Source organism: Pinus tabuliformis, chromosome 7, assembly GCF_031772625.1.
Source record: "Pinus tabuliformis cultivar Carrire ecotype Pingquan chromosome 7, CPIR1, whole genome shotgun sequence".
Taxonomy (NCBI): domain Eukaryota; kingdom Viridiplantae; phylum Streptophyta; class Pinopsida; order Pinales; family Pinaceae; genus Pinus; species Pinus tabuliformis.
Genome location: NC_142293.1, coordinates 471286084 through 471311101, shown reverse-complemented (window position 1 = coordinate 471311101; position 25018 = coordinate 471286084). Strand labels below are relative to the sequence as shown.

At 44.1% G+C, this 25018-nt stretch overlaps 1 long non-coding RNA gene and 1 pseudogene across 2 annotated transcripts in view; both read left to right on the top strand.

The window, feature by feature from the left end:
- Positions 1-25018, top strand: part of LOC149247990 (uncharacterized) — a 124989-nt gene that overhangs the window by 72896 nt on the left and 27075 nt on the right. The gene's annotated exons all lie outside the window — the stretch shown is intronic.
- On the top strand, positions 21939-24432 carry LOC149247991 (protein CLMP1 pseudogene; annotated as a pseudogene).

The following is a 25018-nucleotide window of genomic DNA, read 5'->3' as shown; positions in this document are numbered from 1 at the left end:
ATGGTGGTGGATAAGCTGCAAGTGCTGATGGATCACGAAGGTATGGCTGGCTCTCGTAGCCACCGCTTAACCATTTCAATTCAAGGGGCTTCAACTGGATCTAGAGATGGAAACTGTTATTATATATGTAATAATGCCCCGGTCTCTCTAGTTACCGAATATATGCAATTAGGTTTGTCTTTACTAAGAGAGTGAGAGAGGCCAATTAGATGAGACCTGTATCCCAACTCTGAAGTAACCAGTTTCACTAGAGTAGACAAGCTTGAGATCGAGTGTGTAAATCCACTAGCACATGAGGTAGAGCCTAAAGTAGAAGAGATAACCACCTAAATAGTTCAATAGCCAACCTTCTCTGGAGTGTAGATCAAATATCCACTTAGACCTTAGCAATCACATTTTCTTTGGTAGAATTCATTTTCTCACCTACGTATGATGATTCATTGAGCTAGTCAAAAGACTCAATAGAATAAGAAATAAGATATTGGTACCACTCAAGGGTGATGCCAGTCAGGGTATGAGGGAAAAACTTGGCCATAACATTAGGATAGGCACTCAGCTCTTTATAGATGTTATGAAACTTACCCAGGTGTGTCTTTACATATCCAATACCACCATAAGTGGGTAAAGTATGAATGGAATGAAGTAAGATGATAACTTGGATCTCAAGGTGCAATGGGTTCTTGAAGTAGGGTTTGGTTATGTGTCCAAGTTAGGATTGGGTAGCAGTGATAGAGTTAGGTTGCTGGACTAGTGGAAGCACAGGTAGTAGATGAGGCATATAAGCAAGATGCTAGAAAAACACATGGTAGTACAGTAGTACCTGCTATGCATAAGGTGGTGACCAGTCTTCCAGTCATGAACATGAATGAGATCTCTTATCTACGTAATTTATCTATGTAATTTCATGAATTATATATGTAATTTCGTGATGAATTCTTCTGGGGTAATGATGAAGGGAATCTTGAGACATAATTATATATGTTGCTCTAGTTTCGAGCAACTGACATTGTATGTCCATGCATAACTAAGAAGGATTACAAATCGAGCAACTGACATTGAGCTCTTTCTCTCTCTATGGTAACCCACCTACATTATTTACGAGCATGTGGTAAACTCTTTACAAATTGAATTACCTTATCTTCCTCTCAAGTGCCTCACAATTACCATAGTCCAACACGTGCTATGCAAATTATGGCTTTTCTTCCACGAAGTGGGCCTTTTGCTGGACTACACTTCCTTTCGAAGTTTCCCTCTCTCGGTGGTCGAGCCATGTTGTAGCATCCTCTCCTTTTAGTCGAGAGTTCGCTACATCACCCTGATGTTCGTGATCCAGATCCATATTTGATAGAACAAGATCCAGAGTCTAATCCAACAGAAGTCTTTTTTCCATCAATAGCACCAATAGTAGCAGCTCCCTGGCTAGCAGTAGATCCCGCAGCATCAGTAGTGGTTTCTATAGCAAGCAAATTCTGTAGATGTTGCCCGACCTACCCTCCCTGTTCTGCCCCTCCCCTATCCATATGCGACAGAGCAAGTAGCGGAGGCACCTAGATATAGGCACAGGTGAGAGAAGCAAGGGTAGCAAGGTTGATCACCTACCCAACAACATACCTTCTGGTTGTTCCAGTCCTAACCCCTTATCTTGTTGTTGAACTAATTTAAGAGTCTCCACAGTAGAGCCAACAACATCACCATAGCTAGCTAGCCCAGTAGCTGGAAAGTAACTAGCCATCCAAGCCATCTAACTAATAAGCTACGTTACCCAACTCACGTACCACTTTCATCCTCACACTCTTTCATCGATGAACAATCCCCATTCCGACCAAGGATAAGAATAGGCAAGGCCCAAAGAAACGGAAGAAAGAGACAAGTGATAGACCTGTAGATTACAATGGATAGTGACCGCCTATCTTATGGATCACCTCACCTAAGCTAAGTATAGTCATGACCATCAGAGACAACACAAAATCCCAAATGAGCCTATTGCTTCCCATTAGTCCTATCCCACTCCTTTTATCTTTGAATTGAACTCTAGTTTCCTTCCTTCATAAGCAAAGTATCCCAGTGATCGGTATTGAAGCGTCGTTGTTCGTAGGAGCGTGTTTATTGGCAGATAAACTACTCTACTCTATCCCCCGAGAAGAGCATCGAAAACACATAGCCCTCTAAAGGGAAGATATAGAGCTGGTGTTACCCCTTTCTGGGCCCCGAAATCCATAAGGGTAGACCTCATAGAATCAGAGTCTATGCACAAGGAAGAGGTGCACTTAATAGAACGTGGTGACTTAACTGAACGAATTGGTTGTGTCTATTAGCATAGGTTGGGAAGAGTAGGTTAGGTGAGGTTGGGAATAGGAGTGGGATTGCTGGTCCGATTCATGAGACAAGGCTCCTCAATCACACTTTGAGGGACTGAAACAAGAGTCTTTCCATCTAGATAAATGAGGTGTTCTTCTTCAACATTCATGTTAGGGAGGAGCTCCATGACTAGCTTTAGCAAGGGAATTTCACATTCAATCAGTAAGGCCACTTCCATACCATGAACCAACTAGAAAGGTTTGAAACCAGTAGCAGTTTTCTTCGAGGTTTGATATGCTCAGAGCATGGGAAAAAGCATCAGGTGCCAATTGGATTTGTTTTTATCTATTTTCTTATCCGCTGATTGATAGCCTGCTTGTGCACCCTCTATTTTCAGTTATGTTGTGTCAAAAGCTGACTTAAAGGCAGGTCGTTCTTACTGGCGAATGGTCATATAGAGTTGGCCCCTTGTGCTCCAGTTTATAGCTTCTAGAACCAGTCAAGTAATAGGTAGAATATAAGAGGTTAGCAACTATTGGTAAGCATATCCTCATGTAACATAGAGGTATTCTTTGAATTATATCCCCAAATATCTATATTTCTATTTAGATTATCGTGCTTGCTTCGTCATTACAGCGTACGTTTCCTCACTTCCCCTTTGATTTCCTAATCCCATGAGGCTAACGCAAGCGTCCGTAATCCTGAATGTCATCCAAGAAAGAATGATCCACCCCACCTACCCAGCGCATGCTACGCACACAGACTACGGGGCAATCCTGCCAAGCTAGCTGGGATTGAATGGCTTCCTACCTGCCATCGGATTGAATGCTTCCACTACTACATCTTGCGAGGGAATGCTATCAGACTGACATCAGATCTACAGCCAATAAAACCAGGGGAGGCTACCCTTCCTACCTTTCGATTGAATCCAGACACTACACACACATCACTAGGCATTGAATACAGGCATCAGACAGATACTACGCAGTCACTCCAGCCATGAAACAACAATACATGGGATTGACAGACAAGACAACTTGGCATCTATGCTTCTACCAAACAGGGGCAAGAATGTTGACTAACAAGCAAGCAACAGAGGGTATGCTATCAAGCATGGGATTCACATCAATGCAGGGATCGAACATAGTCAATATAGACAGAGCAGGGGAGATACCTTCCATCAGAGACTGATACTAGCAATGCATATAGAGATACATTCCATCCATCCATCCAGAGACAGATACAGTCTAGGCTAGGGAAATATGTAACGAACGAAGGCGTTTGGACATCCGCCCTCCCATACTTCCACCCACAGGGAGGCCTCCCTCTATTTCTGAGGCTTGCCAACATAGTGCCTTTACCTTGACACAACCTACCTTTGCACTAAAATGTAGTGAATGTGTACGTCCTTACGCACGATCCCGCTTATTCCTTGCTACCCATCTGATAACATATTGAGGGAAAAAAACAACAGCGGGAAAATTCCACCATAGGGACGGAATTACCTCATACCGGATAAACCCTTTGCCCAACCCTATTTCATTATACAATTTATTATATAATAATTGAATTGAAACCTGAACATCAATCCCAGTGAAACAAACGATAGTAATACTATATATTTCCACCACTATTAAGACTTTCTAGTCGCGGGGATACCTACCTTTTTAGTGAGGGATCGTGTATAGTCCATAGCTATGGCTTTCAACAAAGCTTAGGGGCAACCCTCGTACCCTAAGCCTAAGCTATTTCTTTTCAAGTGGTTTGGTACCACATTAGGGAACATGCCTCCCTAAATAGCATAGAGTAAGGTAAAAATCATCTCATAAGAGCAAATCGTTGCCTTTGATCTCCTTCTCAAGCCCACATGTGTGAGACGGAGAGCTAAGATGAAAGGCGATTTGCTTGTAGGGGCCTCCTTATTCCTCAAGGAAAGTGCTAGGGAAATGCTCATCTTGTGCCAAAAAGTAGATTCTATTTTGCCTCCAAATATGTAAAAGTACCTCATGTAACCCAAACATGCATCAAAATGTGTAGGAGAGCCACACGTGTGGGGTACATGGTGCATATCAAGTTGGATCACTGGAAGATGGAGGTGCCACTAGGGGGAGACAGCTGGAGGAGGTCGTCATCATGCCACTGGTCATCATCCATCATCAATGAGTGTGAATGCCCTGTTGGATCATGTCATAATATGTATGTCCCAGGAACATAACTCCCACATGTGTGGGTCACATCAACCTGTCATCACCAATCTTCATCCCAGGAGGGAAGGGCTCTAACAGTCATGGAGCTCTGGAGGTGGGTAATCATGTCTGGATCAGTGGAAGATGGAGCGCCCTGATGATAGAGGTTGCCTTGGGAACTGTGACCTGGGCTGGAACTGCCTCGAGATCTGTGAAACCTGTAATCACAACACTAGAGCACACATGCAAGGTAGATACGAGTAGTATGTAGATGATCATGCTAAGCTTCAATAATGTGTCCAGCCTCGATAAATGCAACAAGGAACATCAGTGTAGATATCTTTATATTGACCCATTATATGTAAGTCATTTCTACCTTAATTAGGGGACATGGTAATAGAACAAAGCCACTTAACTAGGCGAGAAGCCAAGGTTCATTAATCCCCTTTAGACACTCAAGGTCAGCCAACAAAAACTCAAAGGAGAAATGGGAAAAGTAAAAGGGATGGCTAAGAGCTATGTGTAACCTACCATATGTAGAAACACCAAGCCAAGAGATGGGAGCATCTATATGTAATTAAGCACTGCTTTTGAAGGTTGTGCTTTTGCATCTTGGAGACCCTTTAGCATTGCTTTGACTCTATGCTTTGCATTTTTATATATCTTCCTTTCTCTCGTCACCCTGATGGGTGAGCAATAAATAACCTTTTGTCGAGCAAGCAAGAAATTGATTTTACTTATTGGGTGGAGGGGGCGTTGGTCGAGCCATGTTGTAGCATCCTCTCCTTATCAGTCAAGTCATGCTATAGCATCCTCTCCTTATCAGTGGAGTCATGTTGTAGCATCCTCTCTCGTTGGTTGAGTCATGTTGTAGCATCCTCTCCTTAACAGTCGAGCCCTGCCTTCCTTGATGCTTATTGGGTGGGGGGGCTTTGGTCTTCACCATTCTTCAGGGATTGGCATGGGTGGGTAGATAGTTTGGGAAAAGAGAGTGAGAAATCGATGGTGGTTTGTTGGTCAAGCGACTCTGTCCCTCTCCTTTTAGTCGAGCGTGCTAATGTACCCTCACCCCAGCTTATTCTACAATAAATAGATAGGATTCCTTCATCTACAATAGAGAGTAGTAGGTATTAGTTAGTAGCTTCTTCCTAGCTGCTTTTATAGTTCTAGTAAAGATAGGAAGGGTTGAGGTTTGTTAGAGGGTTACGTTGTTGAGATCAGAGTAGAGTGCTTATGTTGCAGTATCTAAAGTGTTTCTATTTCTGTCTAAGCCTATCAAATAGATCAACCTACAATAGAAGATATAATTCCTACTCTTACTTCCTACTCTTTCAGATAGAAAACTAACACATAGGACCTAATTCCTACTCTTCCTAGAGTACATAAAGCCAGACCAACAATCTAAACTATTTCTATCTAACAGAGAAAGCCACTATAAGGATCTAATTCCTACTTTCTCATACCTTGAAAGTAAAAAAAAAAAAAATTCCTTACCCTTACGATGTTAAGGTAAGTATCTGTCGATCCTTCTATTTCATATCTCAAGCTCATACTAATAAAGGAAAGAGAAAGTCACTATTAGAAGATAAGAACCCTATTCTCTATAGCCTAGAATTCAAACTACCTAAGACCTCCTATAGAATAGATAAACCTACTCTCTATTCTAGCCTGCTAATTGAGAGACTTAGGATCTCATCTTAATCCTTTCAATCTCCTCACTATCTACTAAAGAGTCTAAAATCCTAAGATACTTTATTTCTACTCAAGCATACCTAAAGCTACTTGATTCCTCTTCGTCAACCAACTCTACATTTCCTAACTCTCTCTACATAAGCTACATACTAGTTCCTAGGAGTCTTTCTACCCAAGCATACTTACTAGTTATTCAAGAGTCTCTTACTTCACTGACTAGTTCCTAATCCTTTCTCTATACCTAAGCATACTATAGATCTCATACACTTACTACTTTCAATCTCTTCAATATACTGAATATATAAAAGACTTTCTATTTCCTCACTATAGAAACTAGTCAGAGTTCTTCTTCACTCCTAACTATAGAAACTCTACAAACCTTCTCAAGAAGACTTTCAAATATCTAGAAAGAATTAGAGAATCTATATTAAGGAATGAATACTCAAGCTATATTCTTATTTATTTCTTATTCAACCTTCCTAACTAATGACTAAAGAAGAAAGAAAGCCGGGAGCCTAGACTCACTACTATAAATAGAATCAAGTGCCTATCTATCTCCTTTATAGAAACTAAATCAAACTCAACTCCTAATACTTTCTCTATCTAACAAATAGAGAACCTCAAATCTAGAAAGGCTAGGAAGAGAACAAAACCCAATTACTCTTCTTCAATATAGAAACCAACAAATAGAGGAAAGAGAACCCGAGACATCAACCCTACTAATAGACCAACAATCTCATATATCTATCTAACCTCTCACCAATATATATAGAAGACATAAAGACTATTATGACCTTCCTACTACTAAAAGAGAACCTATCTAATCACTTTAGACTCTACTTCGCTAATATAGAGAAGGAAGAATAGAGAGGATATAGATCCTAGTTACTTATCCATTTTTTCATGTTGAAAAATCCTTAGTAACAATCTACCAATATCTAAACCTCCTATTAGACCTACAAATAGTAGACTTAGAAACTAATATAATATTGAAAAGGGATACTAAGAAAGAGAAATAGTTCCATACTAATTCCTACTTACTTGAACAAAGAGTCCCTAATTACTATCTCTAGCAATAAAAGAGATAAGGTTGTCCTGACTCTGCTTTACTTTAGAGACGACCTTATTTCTCTTCCATTCCATCTATGTCTACATAATGTTTCTCTTCCATTCCATCTATGTCTACATAATGAGACTTCCTATTCCTACTACTTATTAGACTCCCTATCTGATTCTAGGAGTGAAAAGGTCTATAGTGTAGTAAGTCAATACCATAGGTATGGTGAGTAAAGGGACTCCATTTTGTAGTATAGGAGGATATAGTATATGTTAGTAGTGATTCCTTTCCTATTCTTATCTTCTTGTAGAAAGATTCTATCCTAATACTTTCAATGACCTACACAATATATACATTATATAGACTAGCTCCAACACTTCATATACATTCTAGATCCTATATCTCCTGACTTCAAGCAGAAAAAACAACTAAAAAAGAGACACTTCTATATCTTGAAAGGAAATACACATACTAATGGAGTCACTTAGGAGACTTTCTCTATTCTTTTGGAACACTTGATACTATCTCCGTAACATTAGATCAATTCTCTATTATTCTATTGAAAAAAAAAGAAGACAGACTGCTTTGAGAAATCCAATATAGGGTGTGCATAGGAGATGGGTTTCAGGTCCTGTTGCCACAGGCCATGGTTCAATCGGTGATTTCTTTCTAGTGAAGTTGAAACTTCTTTTAGATTCTAGCGTAGAGACTTCTATTCTAGTGAGTTCAGTTGATCACTTCTATTCTAGTAGCTAAAGGAATAGATCCTAAGCCTTTCAATATTACTTCAATATACATTCTATTAACTCAAGCATACTTTCTCTAAACCACACTAAAGCTACTTGAACTGAAAACTATTGAATAAGGAGACTCAATCTTTCTTATTTATGAAAATGGCCAAGCCTTGTACATCATAATAGCAGTATTGACAAAGAGAATAAGTGAGATGAAATGGTGGGAAGATAAGGACATACAGATAAGTAGAATAGGAAAAGTAATAAGACTCAGAGTCACATTAGATACATAACTTCCTATTTGAAATTATCTTTGACATACTTTAGTTGTTTTTCCTGGGATATCCTTAATGAATATCTCCTGAAAGAGGCTCTTCCTTTTATTAAGGTTGTTGTAACCTTTCTAGTTTCATCCTTTTCTCACCTTCTTATTACATTAGTATTTGAAGTGCTTGAGCTTACCATTGACACCTTTGATCATCGTTCACTCACCTACATCTTTCTCTTTTCTTCATGATCATTCATGTATACCCTAGTTATGAGATATAGCCCAAACGTATGAGACTGATCATCTTATTCATTTTGATTCTAGTTTGAGTCAGTTTGATTTCATCCACTTTGATTTTCTTCTATCTTTCTTTATCAGGAACTATAGAATAGAGACTTTTGTGTAGTCCTATGTTGTATTGATTCTCTAGAGATCTATCTTGGAAGAAGCTTATCCCCATATTGTAGCTTCCAAAGGAACAATGACTCCCAAAGGGATTGTTTCCCCAGAGGGATTGCCCATAGGGATGAAGAAACTCCTAAAGGCATTACTTCCCCCAGGACCATGAGTACCCCCAGGGACATAGGCACTCCTAAAAGCATTATTGCCCCCAAGATTACGCATACCTCTAAAAGTATGGCTATTCCAAGGGACATTATCTCCCCCAAAACCATTGCTTCCCCAAACATTACTAGGAACAACCCCAGACCTGTTGAAGTTTCTAAGTTTATTTAGTTTAGAAACCCTTCATGCACTTTTTCTGACTTATTCCTACCTTATTGTTATTTTTCTTTAAGTGATTTACAAATTAAATGCTGAAAATAAACCCCAGTGCATGCTCAACATATTATAGATCAACAACTAAAAGAAACAAGAACAAACACACCACATGACACCATTATTTTTGGACCAATGTCCCCGAGAAACCCAATGCGAGAAAACCGATGCAACTATCCAAGGGTTTTCTTATTAAGCAATATCAGAGTACAATCTGGGTGCCGAAACTGGCCTACCCAACAGAGAATTTCCTTAGCAGCAATACCTCACAGTTTGAGAGAAATCTCCTGGCTGAAACCTCGAAAAACTCTTCCGGTAGCTCCTCAGCACAAAACTGCTCTGCAACCCCAGCGTCTGCCAAAACTGGATTGCGTCAGCCCCTCTTTGTCTCACGCTGGCCCTGCGTCAGCCTTTCTAGGCCTGTGTTAGCCCCAGGAGGCCCTGCGTCAGCTCTGTGAGCCTCTGTGTCAGCTGCGCTGGCCCCTCTGGTGCTCTGCGCAGCACTTGGCTGCCTTTGCGTGGCCCTGCGTGAAGCCTTGCTGGCTCTGCGTCACCCTCCTTGGCTGTTGCGCTGCTCTCCCAACACAATCTCTGCCTTCTCTGTTTCTATGTACTCAATGCCCCTCAAGTGCTCTCTCGACCACTAATTCTATCTCTTAGCAAACCCCGCTCTAGATTATAGAATGACTGATCATCTGGTGCGTCCTCCATGTGACCCTCAAGCCTCCTCTTATACTTTTACTGTTGACATCTCAACGACCGAGATTAAGTCCCTAATCAACGGTTAAGATTAGATCTGGCTTGATCCATGTCTTTTGGACCATTCTAACACAGATTCATATTAATACACATTAATATTTTATTTTCCCTAAGTTTAGATTTAGGGACTCCATTAAAAATATTAATTATTTTAATATCTCCTAATCTGTTTAGAATCTTCCAAACCCTTTCTGGGTATTGCAGATCTCATGTGCCCCAACCTCTCCACCAAATTACGTGGCTTGAGCACATCCGATGCTACCCCAATTCAACACTCCCTCTTAGCGAGGACTGTGCTCTAGCAATACTCCTCACTAAGTATTACTCTGATCATCCGGCATCGGTACCTGTGTTGATGCTAGGCCTTCCTGCCCAACATCCTCTGCACTGTTGCCTCCTTTACTGCTGCCCATGGTTTTTCCACTGCCACTGCTGCATCTGTGCTGCTATTGGTCATTTCTCCCAACACTGCATCCGCACTGCACCTCTTCTCATCAAGTTGCATCGTGCCGCTCACGGCTGCACTGCAACTCAGTTATGGAGAAGTAAGTAGTTGATCTCCCAACTGACCTCCCTGTTGGGCTAGAAACACCCACTGATGCTGAACCTCCCTCTGCCGCTGACAAGTGCTCCCTCTCTGACCTCTGCGTTGCTGCAACAACTCCCTGCATCTTGCACCGTTGCACACCTCTCTGTGCCTTCCTGCACTGGTGCAACACTCCTGTGCCTCTCGCACTGCTACAGCCTGCTAGCTCTGCACTGTCCCGGGACTCCTGCACTGTAGCTCTCTCTGCCGCTCCATCCGCATCAGTCTCTACCCACTCAACGAGTCCTACTACTCCTCGTCGGGGCTCCTGTAGCAAGGTCTAATCCAAGAGGCTGGGTACCTCAAGGATCTTGCCCCTCATCGCCTGTAGTCTGCCTGACTACAGCTCCATGTCTCCCTACTTCCTCTTAAGTGGTGCATGTGAATTCATGGCATAGTCATTGTCTGTCAAAACTTCCATCTCTACCCGTGTTGGCACTGCCTTAGTCTCGAAAGACTCTCCCTTACTCTTCTTCCTTGGGCACTAGGTCGCATAATGACCCATCTCCCCACAGTGGAAGCACTTGATCTTGGAGAGATATTTCTTCTTCCGCTTCTCCTGCTTTCCCTCAGATGTTAGGGCCACATCCTCCTCCTCCTCCTTGATCTTGATCCCTTTGCTGCTGCTACCTGTGTTCGACTGTCGTCTGATCTCTTTCTGGCGAAGAGCTGCCCACATCTCGTCCCGAGGTAGGAGAGTCCCTCTGCCCAGGATACTCTGGACAAACACTTCCCAATCTTCTGAGACAACATTTAGGGTTGTCATCACCATAAGCTCATGATCCGGTGTCGCTCCTATAACAGTCAACTGGTCTCGGATCTCATTCAGTCCTCCAAGGAAGGTGTCAATCGATTGACCCTTTTTCATCTGATATGACCTCATCTGGTTCTCGAGCAACATTCTTCTCTACACAGAAGTATGCTGGTACAGGTTCTTGAGAGCCTCCCATATCTCAACTATCGTTTCCTCCTTGGCTATATGTGGTACCACATGATCCTTGACCCCGTCAAGGATAATGCACTTGGCCCTCGCCATTGCCTCTTCGTACTTGTCGTTATCATTGGGGTCGATTGGGATAGCTATAACCTTCAAGGCGAAGTTCTTGACACGATTCCTGTCAAGCACTAATAAGATTCTAGCCTTCCAGACTGCGAAGTTCGATGCTCTGTTCAGTCTATCCTAGCCTTTTACCCCGTAAAGTGCCATGATGCTCCTCTACTTCCCTTCTGGAAGTTCTCTGTTTGACTCCTCTGAGTCTCTACTTCTCGTTTTGAAGTTCTCTTCTGGACTCCCCCTGAGTCCTGATTTCCCTCCTGGAAATCCTTATGCCGCTTGTCGAGATGCCCCCTACTCTGATCGTCTTGTGCAACTGCACTGCTGATCCAGGTTCCTCAGCTAGAAACCCTCGATAACAACTCCTCTGGCCCTGCTCTGTCAGGTACTGTTCTGACTACAGTACCTCACCAGCTCCACTCTGCAATATTTCTGCAGCCGTCTAGACTCCAGCCACTGCCCCTTTGTGAACTGCGTCAGCCCCTCTCTGCCTCACGCTGGCTCTGTGTCACTCCAGATGGGTCTGCGTCAGCCCTAGGATGCCCTGCGTCAGCCCTCTGACCCTCTGCGTCAGCAACGCTGGCATCTCTGAGGCTCTACGCAGCTCCCAGCTTCTTTTGCGTGGCTCTGGCTAGCTCTACGTCACACTTCTTGGCCTCTGCGCTGCTAGAAACAGCTTCTGTCACCTCGAGACAGTTGTTTTCTACTGCTATTGCTTCGCTCGGCTGATGTATCTTAGTCCTCCTGTGATCTGCAATCACCCTCTGATACCATGTTGAAGTTTCTAAGTTTACTTAGTTTAGAAACCCTTCATGCACTTTTTCTGATTTATCCCTACCTACTTGTTATTTTTCTTTAACAAGTTATTTAGAAAGTAAATACTGAAAATAAACACCAGTGCATGCTCAACATATTATAGATCAACAACTAAATAAACAAGAACAAATACACCACATGACACCATTATTTTTGGATCAATGTCCCTGGAAAAACCCAATGCGAGAAAACTAGTGCAGCTATCTGAGGGTTTTCTTATTAAGCAATATCAGAGTACAATCTGGGTGTTGAAACTGGTCTACCCAACAGAGAATTTCCTTAGCAGCTATACCTCACAGTTTGAGAGAAATCTCCTCGCTGAATTGTTGGAAAACCCTTTCGGTAGCTCCTCAGCACAAAACTGCTCTGCAACCCCAGTGTCTGCCAAAACTGGACTGCGTCAACCCCTCTCTGTCTCACGCTGGCCCTACGTCAGCCTTTTTAGGCCTGTGTCAGCCCCAGGAGGCCCTGCGTCAGCCTTTCTAGGCTTGTGTCAGCCCCAGGAGGCCCTGCGTCAGCTCTGTGAGCCTCTGCGTCAGCTGCGCTGGCCCCTCTTGTGCTCTGCGCAACACTTGGCTGCCTTTGTGTGGCCCTGCGTGAGCCCTCGCTGGCTCTGCGTCACCCTCCTTCGTTGTTGCACTGCTCTCTCGACACAATGTCTGCCTTCTCTATTTCTATGTACTCTATGCCCCTCAGGTGCTCTCCCAATCACTGATTCTATCTCTTAGCAAACCTCGCTCTAGATTATAGAATGATTGATCATCTGGTGTGTCCTCCAAGTGACCCTCAAGCCTCCTCTTATACTTTTCCTGTTGACATCTCAATAGCGGAGATTAAGTCCCTAATCAATAGTTAAGATTAGATCTGGCTTGATCCATGTCTTTTGGACCATTCTAACATGGATTCATATTAATACACATTAATATTTTATTTTCCCTAAGTTTAGATTTAGGGACTCCATTAAAAATATTAATTATTTTTATATCTCCGGATCTGTTTAGAATCTGCCCAAACCTTTTTTGGGTATTGGAGATCTCATGTGCCCCAACCTCTCCACCAAATTACGTGGCTAGAGCACATCCAATGCTACCCCAAATCAACACTCCCTCTTAGCAAGGACTGTGCTCTAGCAATACTCCTCACAGAGTATTACTTTGATCATTCAGCATCGGTACCTGTGCTGATGCTAGGCCTTCCTCCCCAACATCCTCTACACTACTGCCTCCTATACTGCTGCCCATGGTTCTGCCACTGCTACTGCTGCATCTGTATGACAACTCCCTCTGCATCCGTGTTGCTGCTGGTCCTTTCTCCCAACACTGCATCCGCACTGCACCTCTTCTCATCAAGTTGCATTGTGCCACCCACTGTTGCATTGCAACTCAGTTACTGAGAAGTAAGTAGCTGATCTCCCAACTGACCTCCCTGTTGCGCTAGAAACACCCATTGATGCTGAAGCTCCCTCTGCCGCTGACAAGTGCTCCCTCTCTGACCTCTGCGCTGCTGCAACAACTCCCTGAATCTCGCCCCGTTGCACCCCTCTGTGCCTTCCTGCACTGGTGCAACACTCCTGTGCCTCTTGCACTGCCGCAACCTGCTAGCTCTGCACTGTCTCGGGACTCCTGCACTGTAGCTCTCTCTGTTGCTCCATCCGCATCTGTCTCTACCCACACAGCCAATCCTGCTACTCCTCGTCGGGGCTCCCGTAGCAAGGTTTAATCCAAGAGGCTAGGTACCTCAAGGATCCTGCCCCTCATTGCCTGTAGTCCGCCTGACTACAGCTCGATGTCTCCCCACTTCTGCTCAAGCGGCACGTGTGCACTCATGGCAAGTCATCGTCCGTCAAAACTTTTTTCTCTGCCCGTGCTGGTGCTGCCTTAGTCTTGAAAGACTCTCCCTTACTCTTCTTCCTTGGGCACTGGGTCGCATAATGACCCATCTCCCCACAGTGGAAGCACTTGATCTTGGAGAGATATTTCTTCTTCTGCTTCTGCGTTCCCTCAAATGTTAGGGCTACATCCTCTTCCTCCTCCTTGACCTTGGTCCCTTTGTTGTTGCTACCTGTCTTCAACTGCCGTCTGATCTCTTCCTGGCGAAGCGCTGCCCACATCTCGTTCGAAGGTAGGAGAGTCCCTCTTCCCAAGATACCCTGGACAAACACTTCCCAATCTTCTGAGACAACATTCAGGGCTGTCCTCACCATAAGCTCCTGATCCAGTGTCGCTCCTATAGTAGTCAACTGGTCTCGGATCTCATTCAATCCTCCAAGGAAAGTGTCAATCGATTGACCCTTCTTCATCTGATACGACTTTATCTGGTTCTCATGCAACATTCTTCTTTGCACAGAAGTATGTTGGTACAGGTTCTTGAGAGCCTCCCACATCTCAACTGCCGTTTCCTTCTCGGCTATATGTCGTACCACATGATCCTTGACCCCATCAAGGATAATGCACTTGGCCCTTGCCATTGCCTCTTCGTACTTTTCGTTATCATTGGGGTCGACTGGGATAGCTTTAACCTTCAAGGCGAAGTTCTTGACACGATTCCTTTCAAGCACTGATAAGATTCCAGCCTTCCAGACTGCGAAGTTCGATGCTCCGTCCAGTCTATCCTGGTCTCTTACCCCGTGAAGTGCCATGACGTTCCTCTACTTCCCTCCTGGAAGTTCTCTGTTCGACTCCTCTGAGTCTTTATTTCCCGTCTAGAAGTTCTCTTCTGGACTCCCTCTGAGTCTTGATTTCCCTCCTGGAAATCATTCTGCCGCTTGTCGAGATACCCCCTACTTTGATCGTCTTGTGCAACTGCATTGCTGATGCAAGTTCCTCAGCTAGAAACCCTCGGTAACAACTCCTTTGGCCCTGCTCTGTCAGGTACTGTTCTGATTACAGTACCTCACCAACTCCACTCTGCAATATTTCTGCAGCCTTCTAGACTCCAGCCACTGCCTCTCTATGAACTGCGTCAGCCCCTCTCCGCCTCACGCTGGCTTTGCGTCACTCCAGATGGGTCTGCGTCAACCCTGGGATGCCCTCTGTCAGCCCTCTAGCCCTTTGCGTCAGCAATGCTGGCCTCTCTGAGGCTCTGCGCAGCTCCCAGCTTCTTTTGCGTGGCTCTACTTGGCTCTACGTCACACTTCTTAGCCTCTGCGCTGCTAGAAACAACTTATGTCACCTCGGGACAGTTGTTTTCTGCTGCTATTTCTCTGCTCCGCTGATGTCTCTTAGTTCTCTTGTGATCTGCAATCACCCTCTGATACCATGTTGAAGTTTCTAATTTTCCTTAGTTTAGAAACCTTTCGTGCACTTTTTCTGATTTATTCCTACCTACTTGTTATTTTTCTTTAACAAGTTATTTACAAAGTAAATACTGAAAATAAACACCAGTGCATGCTCAACATATTACAGATCAGCAACTAAAAGAAACAAGAACAAACACACCAATTAATTTTTTTTTTTAACTCTTTTAAATTTTTAAACTCTTTTTTAATGCTTTTTTTCTTCGAAAAAGAGTTTTCAATTTTTTTTTAGTTCTTTTTTTTTGTAAAACTACACAACAAAATCACCCCACTGCACAACGAATTTAGGATGCAAGACCAGTCATAGGGGTGGTAAAGCCCTTTTTAAAGGTGTGGCGTACTATTATTTGCACCTGTTGCCTTAAGCTCAATATTGCAGCTGCATGAGTGAGCCGTATACAAGTATAACCAATTTTATTCGTGAGATGGCGTCAACCCAGGAACACCATGACTGATTGATCGGTGTCATTTAGGGGCACCTTGATGGGACCGCCTTGCCTCAGGTGTACTAGGAGCTACTTTGAATCGTAGTCCTTGAGGGGGCGAGTTAACGGAGTTGAGGGGGGCACCTTGCCTCTCTAGGAGAGTACCACTCTTTACAGGTGGACCAGAGGGGGCGACCTGGATCGGTGTACCTGAGGGTTGACCTCCTTGAGGGGCTACCTCTTATTGAGGGGGCAAAAGCTTGGCGAAAAAGCCTAACCTTACTTGAGGGGCTCCTCCGGCGAGAGGGCTGACCTGACTTGAGGGGCTCCTCAAGGAAACCTTGATGGATTTCAACCTACGAATTGCCACCTTTTTTTTTTTACTCTAAAGCATCGCTTATTTCCTTGTGTCCCTGGCACTGCCACTGCTGCATCCGTACGACAACTTCCTCTGCATCAGTGCTGCCACTGGTCCATCCTCTCAACACTGCATCCTCCTCTCATCATGTTGCATCGTGCTACTGCACTGCAACTCAATTACTGAGAAGTAAGTAACTAATCCACCCACCTTCTGACATCCCTGTCAGGCTAGAAACACTCCCGATGCTGAATCTCTGCCGCTAACAAGTGCTCCCTCTACTGACCTCTACGCTGCTGCAACAACTCCCTGCATCTCGCATTGTTGCACACCTCTCTGTGCCATCCTGCGCTGGTGCAACACTCCTGTGCCTCTCGCACTGTTGCAGCTTGCCAGCCTCGCGCTGCTTGGGGACTCCTGCACTGTAGCACTCTCTGTCTCTTCATCCACATCCATCTCTATTGACATCCGCTAGTCCTGCTACTCTCTCTTCGGGGTTCCCGTAGCAAGGTATAATCCAAAAGGTTGGGTACCTCAAGGATCCTGCCGCTCATCGCCTGTAGTCCTCCTAACTATAGCTCGATGTCTCCCCACCTCTTCTCTAGAGGTACATGAGCACTCATGGCACAATCGTCATCTTCCTCGACTTCTTTCTCCGCCTTCGCTGGCGCTGCCTTAGAGTCAGACACCTCTCCCTTGTTCTTCTTCCTCAGACACTGGTTCACATAATGACCCAGTTCCCCATAGTGGAAGCACTTGATCTTGGAGAGGTCCTTCTTCTTCCTCTTCTCCTGCTTTCCTGCAGATGCCAGAGCTGCATCCTCTTCCTCTTCCTTCTTGATCCAGACTCCTTTGCCGCTACTTCCCACCTTGCTCAACTGCCTGATCTCCTCTTGAAGAAGCGCCGCCCACAATTCTTCCCAATTTGAAAGACCTACCCTGCCCAGTATGCTCTGGACAAATGTCTCCCACTCCTCAGAGACTGTGTTAAGTGTGGTCCTTACCATCATCTCTTCATCCGGCGTGGCTCCTATGGAAGTCAGTTGGTCTCGGATCTCCTTCAACCGATTGAGAAAGTTATCTATCTGCTCCCCCTTCTGCATCTGGTATGACCGTAGTTGATTCTCAAGTAACATCTTCATCTGCACAGAAGTATGCTGGTACAATGTCTTCAAGGTGTCCCACATTTCCTTTGTTGTCTCCTTCTTGACAATATGTTGGACTACATGATCCTTGACCTCATCAAGGATGATGCATTTTTTCCTTGGCCATTGCCTCCTCGTACTTCTCATTAGCTACCAGGTCAAATGGGATAGCCATTACTCTCAAGGCTAAGCCCTTGATGCGATGTCTATCTAGAATGGACAAGATCCTAGCCTTCCAGACCACAAAGTTGGACGCTTTGTCCAGCCTGTCCTGATCTCTCAGCCCATTCACGACCATTTCATTGCTTTTCTGTTGACTCCTCCGAGTCTCTCTACTTCCTTCTGGAAGTTCTCTTTTCGACTCCTGCTGAGTCTCTTTACTTCCCGCCTTGAAGTTCTCTGCTGGACTCCCTTTGAGTCCTGATTTCCCTCCTAGAAATCCTTCTGCCAATCGTCAAGTTGCCCTTCTCTAATCGTCTGTGCACCTGCAACACTGATCCGGATTCCTTGGTTAGAAATCCGTCTCGACAACAAATCCATCTACCTTGGTTTTGCCATGTTAAGTATTGTTCTGACCACAGTACCCCACCAGCTTCGCTCCCACAAACTGCCCACAGCTTCCTATGCCCCAGTAACGGAAGGACTGAGCCTCTAGGCTCTGTGCAATCCTGACATAGCAAAAACAGTGCCTTCAACGACTGCGTCAACCCTCCTGGTCTTTGCGTGGCTCTGCATGAGCGTGACAGTTGATTCTGCTGCAAATGCTCTGCTTAGTTGATGCCTTAAGCTTTCTTGTGATCTGCAACCTCGCTGTGATACCATGTTGAATTTTTTAAGTCTATCTGTTAAATTAATATGTATTCTACTGGTTTATTTCTTCTACTTGTAAATTCTAAACAAGTTATTTAAAGCATATAAATAACGAAATAAACACAATACATTCTCAACATCTACAGATCATCAACTGAAAGAAAACAAACACACAAGTGACATCGTTATTTTTGGAAAATATCCTCGGAATAATCCAATGCGGGAAAACCGGTGCAGCTATTCTAAGGGTTTATTATTATGCAGTATTCCCTTGAGTACAACTGTGTGCCTAACCAGATCACCCGACAGAGAAAGATACACAGTAGCAATACCTCTCTATTCGGAAACAGGTATTCGAGAAACCTGTCCCACGAAATCCTCTCCAATGACTTTGAAGCTCTGCCTTGGCCCTTTTGGCCTCTGCATCAGCCTCAAACCTCTCTGTGTCAGCCCTCTGAGGCACTGCGCAGCCTCTGGAAGCCTCTGCATCACTCCCCCTGCCTTCTGCATGGATGACGCAATCCCTCTGGGCTTTGCGCTGTCTCTGTTGGGCTCTGCGTGGCCTGCTCTGGTTGCTACTCTCACTCTCTGCCTCTTCGCTAGTCTCTCAGCACTGTCTTTGCCTCTCCGTCCAGTACTCACTGCCCCTCGCCGCTGATCACTGATTAAATTTTTCTTAGCAACCCCGCTCTTTCAAAATGAATGACTGATCACTCTGATGTGTCTTCCAACTGACCCTCAAGCCTCCTCTTATACTTTTCTCGTTGGTCCTTCAACGGCCAAGATTAAATCTCTAATCAACGGCTAAGATTAGATTTGGTTTGATCCATGAATTTTGGAACCTTCTAACCCAATTTTATATTAATACACATTAATATTTTATTTTTCCAAAGTTTAGACTTAGGAGCTCCATTAAAAATATTAATTATTTTAATATCTCCTAAATCGGGTACAATCTGTCCAAACCATTTCTGGGTCTTGGAGATCTCATGTGCTTTAGCCTCTCCACCAATTTTCATGGCTAGAGCACATCCGATGCTACCCCAAATCAACACAATGCCTCCATTGCTGCATGCGACATGCAAAGTGGATCCTGTGCAAATATCGTCTTGTACACTAGGGTGACAAAATTTCTGACAACTGTGTGATGACTTCGCAGAAGCTGCATTTGGAAAACAGTCTGCAATAAGTGTGTACAGAGGTTTCCGCTGATGTCCATGCCCAACCCAATCCTGGGAACTGTTGACGGGCACAAATTGCATCCAGAATGTATGCAGACATGTATATCTTTGCTTGCTGACCTTTGGGCAGCTGTCGGGCTCCTATTACCTGTTCCTTCATCCTAGGATCCAACATGTCGGACCAGTTGCATGGTTTGCCTTCACTAGCTAGTTGGGCCAACGCGATTACCCAAATCTGCGGGAAGGTCTCTGTGCTCTCTTGGCCGTACAAGCGGCATGCAAAGATGACCAAGCACTGATATGCCTTCCGTAGTATTTTCATCTTGTAAACGTGGTTGGGTGTCATCTTGAACTTGGCTGGCTCCTTCACCTAGCTCTTCAAGATATCCCTGGAATTTGCATTGCTACTAGGTCTGCTAAAGGGTGTTTCCATTATGATCACCGACTGTGGCAAGTGGTACATCTACTGATAGTCTTGTGCCCTGAAGGTAGCAATCTTTGTCCCACTGACACTGCTTAACACCATTGTCTCGAGATCAGTGTGCGAGACGATCCAATGTATCATGTCTGTGCATGGAAACGCGGGATACCTGCATGCAATCTGGTACAGGCCAGACTTGTGAATATTCACATAGACCCTGTGGTCTTCAAGATCTTCCCCAAATGTGCTTGAGAATGTATCATTGATGTCCTGCCATTTCAGCTTGATGTCTTTTTCTACGAGCAACTTGGTGTCTTCGTAAATCGACAAACTCATAGACACTTGCTCAACTGCATCTCCAGTTGCGCTTCCGTTGGTGTCCTTTGACCCTACTCTCTTGGAGGCCATTGAACCTGAACTGCTAAGAGATGGATGAACACCTGCGATACCTGGAGACATGGCAACATTCATGGCAAGCAATCTATCAGTTGAAAACCAAAGAAAACTTAAGGACTGGCATGCAACATACCCGGAAGACAGTGCGGACTGTCGGGAGGCTGGTTGACTGTTGGAATTGCGCAATGCGCAATCCAAGCTGACCTGCTGGGGGCTGAGATTGCGCAATGTGCAATTTCAGTCAACAAGGCATGCAGGCCCAGGGACTGCATTGCGTAATTTTCTGGGCCAGCAGAGCACTGCCTCTCAGAATTGCGTAGAGCAAGCTTGGAGGATAGTGTCTGGCCAGTGTTGCGCATTTTCTAGGAGGAAGGTAGAGCCCTCCCTCTCAGAAATGCGTAATGTTGTTTGGGCAAGGCAAGGTCCGGGCCAAGGTTGCCTAGAACCGGCGACGGGCAACTGAAAACATGTGAAGCTTCGAATGCATGGCAACATTGAGTGTAAGCAAGAGTGAATGATCATGCATGCAAACAACAAATGCAAGATTCAGAAAACGAGAAACCATGGATGTGTGTAAAACGGGTCACCGCAACGGCGACCGTCGGTGCAAAAACAGTGTCATGGATGCGATAACAGTGAGATGCAAACGAAAACCGAAACGATGCTTTTAGAGGCTAACATGCATGGAAACGACAACAAGCGTTCACAAAAATCAAACCGACAACACTCACACAAGCCAAAACACAAAAAGTGATAGAAATGTTGCAAAAGACATGTAAAGCGGACTTCCCCGGAAAAAGTTGAGCTGAACATGCCGACGACTCCTAGATGTGATGTGGGATGTCAGAACTCTAATATCGATGTGAAGAATGAGCTCCGCAACATCGAATAGATAAGTTTGAGCCTCATGACACGCATGCCATAAATCTAGGAAAAAGCGACACTTGGAGGGCAGTTTCTAAAACGATCTTTGCATGTAACCTCCAGTTGTTAAAAATAGATCCCTAAAATCTAGGGATGCTTTTTACATGTTTCCTTTTGCTATTTCGGGAAAAGCAGCCCATGCATTCAATTTAGGTTTGATGGGTCCTGGAGGGAACCGACCAACTTGAAGGCACATGCATCGGTCCGCGAGCTTGGAATGAAAATTTGCATAGTTTATGGGTTGAGTTGGCCTGGTTTTCCTTGAGGGATTGCGCAATTTCTGGGGTTAGCAGGTGACTATCTCCTAGAATTGCGCAATTTCTGGGCTGAGGCTGAGTGCCGGGCCAGATTGCGTAGTTTTTTATGGGAATCCTGCCTGACTTCTCTACGCAATTTTGGAGCCTAGCAGATTTGCGCAATTTATGGAGGGAAGGCTAGTTCCCCTCCAGAATTGTGCAATTTTCTGGGGAAGCTGCTCAGCCAGCGAATAGCCTAAGTACGGAAAGGCAACTTATGAAGGGAGTGAAGCAAATTGACATACACAGGCTGGCAAGCCACTGAAAATCGGTTGAAGGCTGTGTACTTAACAGTGCAAGACATGCTGCTAAGGATGGTTGGTAGGGGAGGCTCCAAAACGAAGCTAAGGAAAAATTTTGGAGGGTGGTTGTAGTTGCTACAACACCAGTATAGAGAGAAAATCTAATCTAACGCTGGTTCACATTATTGGTTGGGATATCTTTCTCTTTGCTTGGAAGCTATCATGGGAAAGTCTGGGGGGAGGAAAAAGAAAGGCACAGGGGAAGTTACTACTGCTGAGCAATCTGGAGTAGTCACTGGAAGTAAAGTAGATCTTGATCCATTGCTCTTCCTCAAAAGGGCACACGAGCTCAAAGAGGAAGGCAACAAGATATTCCAAAACAGAGACTATGTGGACGCTTTGGAATAGTATGAAAAGGCTCTCAATATTATCGCTAGGAATCACCTAGACCGTGCCATCTTCCAAAGCAACCGAGCAGCATGCCTGATGCAGATGAAGCCTGTTCAGTATGAAAGTGTTGTTAATGAATGTACATAAGCTCTTGAAGTGAACCCTTGTTTCAGCAGGGCTCTTTCTATAAGGGCACGGGCATATGAGGCTATGGGCAGGCTAGAATTAGCCATGCAAGATGTGCAGGCCCTTCTATAGGTTGATGCGAATCACCAGGATGGCTTGGAACTTGTCAAAAGGTTACGTGTTGCTCTTGGGAACAAGCAAGATGCTCAACAAGACCTGCAAAATAGGCCCACAGTGCCTACCTATTCAAGGACTTCTCCTACAGATGTGGGGGCATCAACAGTTCGAGGAACTCTTGTTGCGGGTATGGGGCCTTGTTTACCTGCTAGACCTATGCCAAAGAAGAAAAATAAACAGGAGAGGTTTCCTGGTGATAACTTGAGTAATCAATCCAATGGCCCCCCTTTGCAGGAACCTCCTTTGCCAATGTCTTCCAAAGGGTCTTCTTCACCACAAAAGACCTTGGTCTTGAAATCTTCCAGGGCATATTCCAGAGTAATATCCACAGAATCTAATGGTTCTCAAGATCACGAGGTTAAACATGCCCCTCAACTATGAAGAAAGCACAAGCAGAAATTCAATGGAGGCCTTTGAGACTTATTTTTGACCATGATATAAGGCTTAGTCGAATGCTAGACAAATGCAAATTTAAGGAGTTGAGAGAAATAGTTAGGAAATGGTTCTCCTCGTCCAAGGCAGTTTTAATAAACTACAAGGATTTGGATGGGGTTCTTGTGACTATTACAACTACAGAAGAACTTAGATTGTTTGAAGCTATTGCAGCTCAGCTTGCTGAGCAGAAAAGAACAGGGAACTCAAACACAGACTCCTCTGCAAACGGGGGCTTGAACGACAAAGAAAGAATTTCTAATCAATTTTTTTGAAATGATCCTTTGAGGCTGTATGTGGTCGAGGTGAATCCTGTGCAGGAGCCATTGATTGAAGAAGAGGAGGAACCTCTAGTAGATGGGGTTGAAGAAGAGGATGTTAAAGTAGAGGAGAATGCTTCTGGCTCATCAGGAGAAAGCAACTGTAGCATAATATAAGACCCGAGCAAAGAACCTAATAACCAGGTATCCTTTAAGTAAACTTGTAAAGACAAAAATGGGGATGAGCTTGAAGGCAAAGAAGTTGAAATTGATGACTGGCTATTTGAATTTTCTCAGTTGTTTCGCACACATGTAGGCATTGATCCAAATGCTCACTTGGATCTGCATGAGCTAGGAATGGAGTTATGCTTTGAGGCATTGGAGGAAACTATGACCAGTGAAGAAGCCCAACGCCTCTTTGAGATGGAAGCATGCAAGTTCCAGGAGGTGGCAACTTTGGCATTCTTCAATTGGGGCAATGTCCATATGTGTGCAACTAGGAAGAGGATTCCTTTGGATGAAAATCCTTCAAAGGAACTGGTTACGACACAACTTCAGACTGCATATGACTGGGTTCAGGATCAATACTCCCAAGCTGGACAAAAGTACGAGGAAGCTTTGAGGATAAAGCTCGACTTCTATGAGGGGTTGCTTGCATTGGGTCAGCAATATTTGAAAGTGCAAAGCTTTGATGGTCTCTTGCTTTGGCTAGCAAGGTTGATCTTGGTACATGGGATTGTTCAGAAACTATCTAGTTTTTCAATAGTGTAGAGGAGAAGATGCGGACTGCAACTGTAATGTGGGAGAAGCTAGAAGAGAAATGCCAAAATGAGTTAAAAGATCCATCTGCAACCAAGAAGGATGAGATCCTGAAAAGAAAAAAGAAATTGGCTGGGGTTGATGGAGATTCTGCTGAGGAGATAGCAGTATTAGATGTTGAAGCAGCAGAACAAGCTACTGTAATGAGACCTCAGATCCATCTATTTTCGGGAAACATGCTTTTTGAACGCTCACAAGTGGAGTTCAGACTAGAAGATCCAACATGAAAAGAGCACCTGGATGTTGTTGTTGAGAGGTTTAAGCTTGTTGGAGCTTCTTGTACTGATATTGAAACTGTGTTGAAGAATCATTCATCTAATGCAACCAATCAAGAAGGCAATGATGTCAAAACAGAAATTCCAAATGCAGATGTTGCCAAAGAAGAGACCGAAGACAAAGGTAAGGATGGAAATAGAGAGGAGACTATTCAATAAAGTTCAGAAGATTCTAGGGAACATCTCCTTTGACATACCATTTTGACAGGTATAGCAGCAATGCAAAAGACAAATTCTTCAGTATTTATATAGGTGAAAAAGGGAAAATCGTTCTGAATGAAACATATTACAGGGTTTTGCAATAGTGTTGATCATAATCATAAAATACTGCAGGCGTAGGACAGAGTATCAAAGGCTGGAAGACAGTCTAATAGGACATCATGGGTTGGAATAATTTTTCCAAATGTCCTATCAGCGTGGTTTTATCACAATGCACATGGTTCTCTATTTTGCTTATGTTTTAAGCCTTATCCATGTTCTAGTTGTACTCATACAAACAGACATGATAAGCAACCAATTTCACTTTCTTTTCACATGATTCATTTGGTTTGGCATGATCAATACTTGTCTTATGATATCTTTGTTTATGCAAGCACGAGTGTCTGTGTTTTTGCTTGTGGGGTGTGTAAGAGAAAGAGGGAGGAAGGGATACCCTTTGCAATTTGTGACCAAATTTGAGAAAAAAAAAAGTTAGAGAGGAAATTTAAAACATAGATTTGGAGAATATGTACATATATACATAAATAGATTTAGGCAATCCCAAGTCATGGCTAAAATAAACTCAGTGTTATGACTAGGGCCAAAATTTGGGCCTGCTAA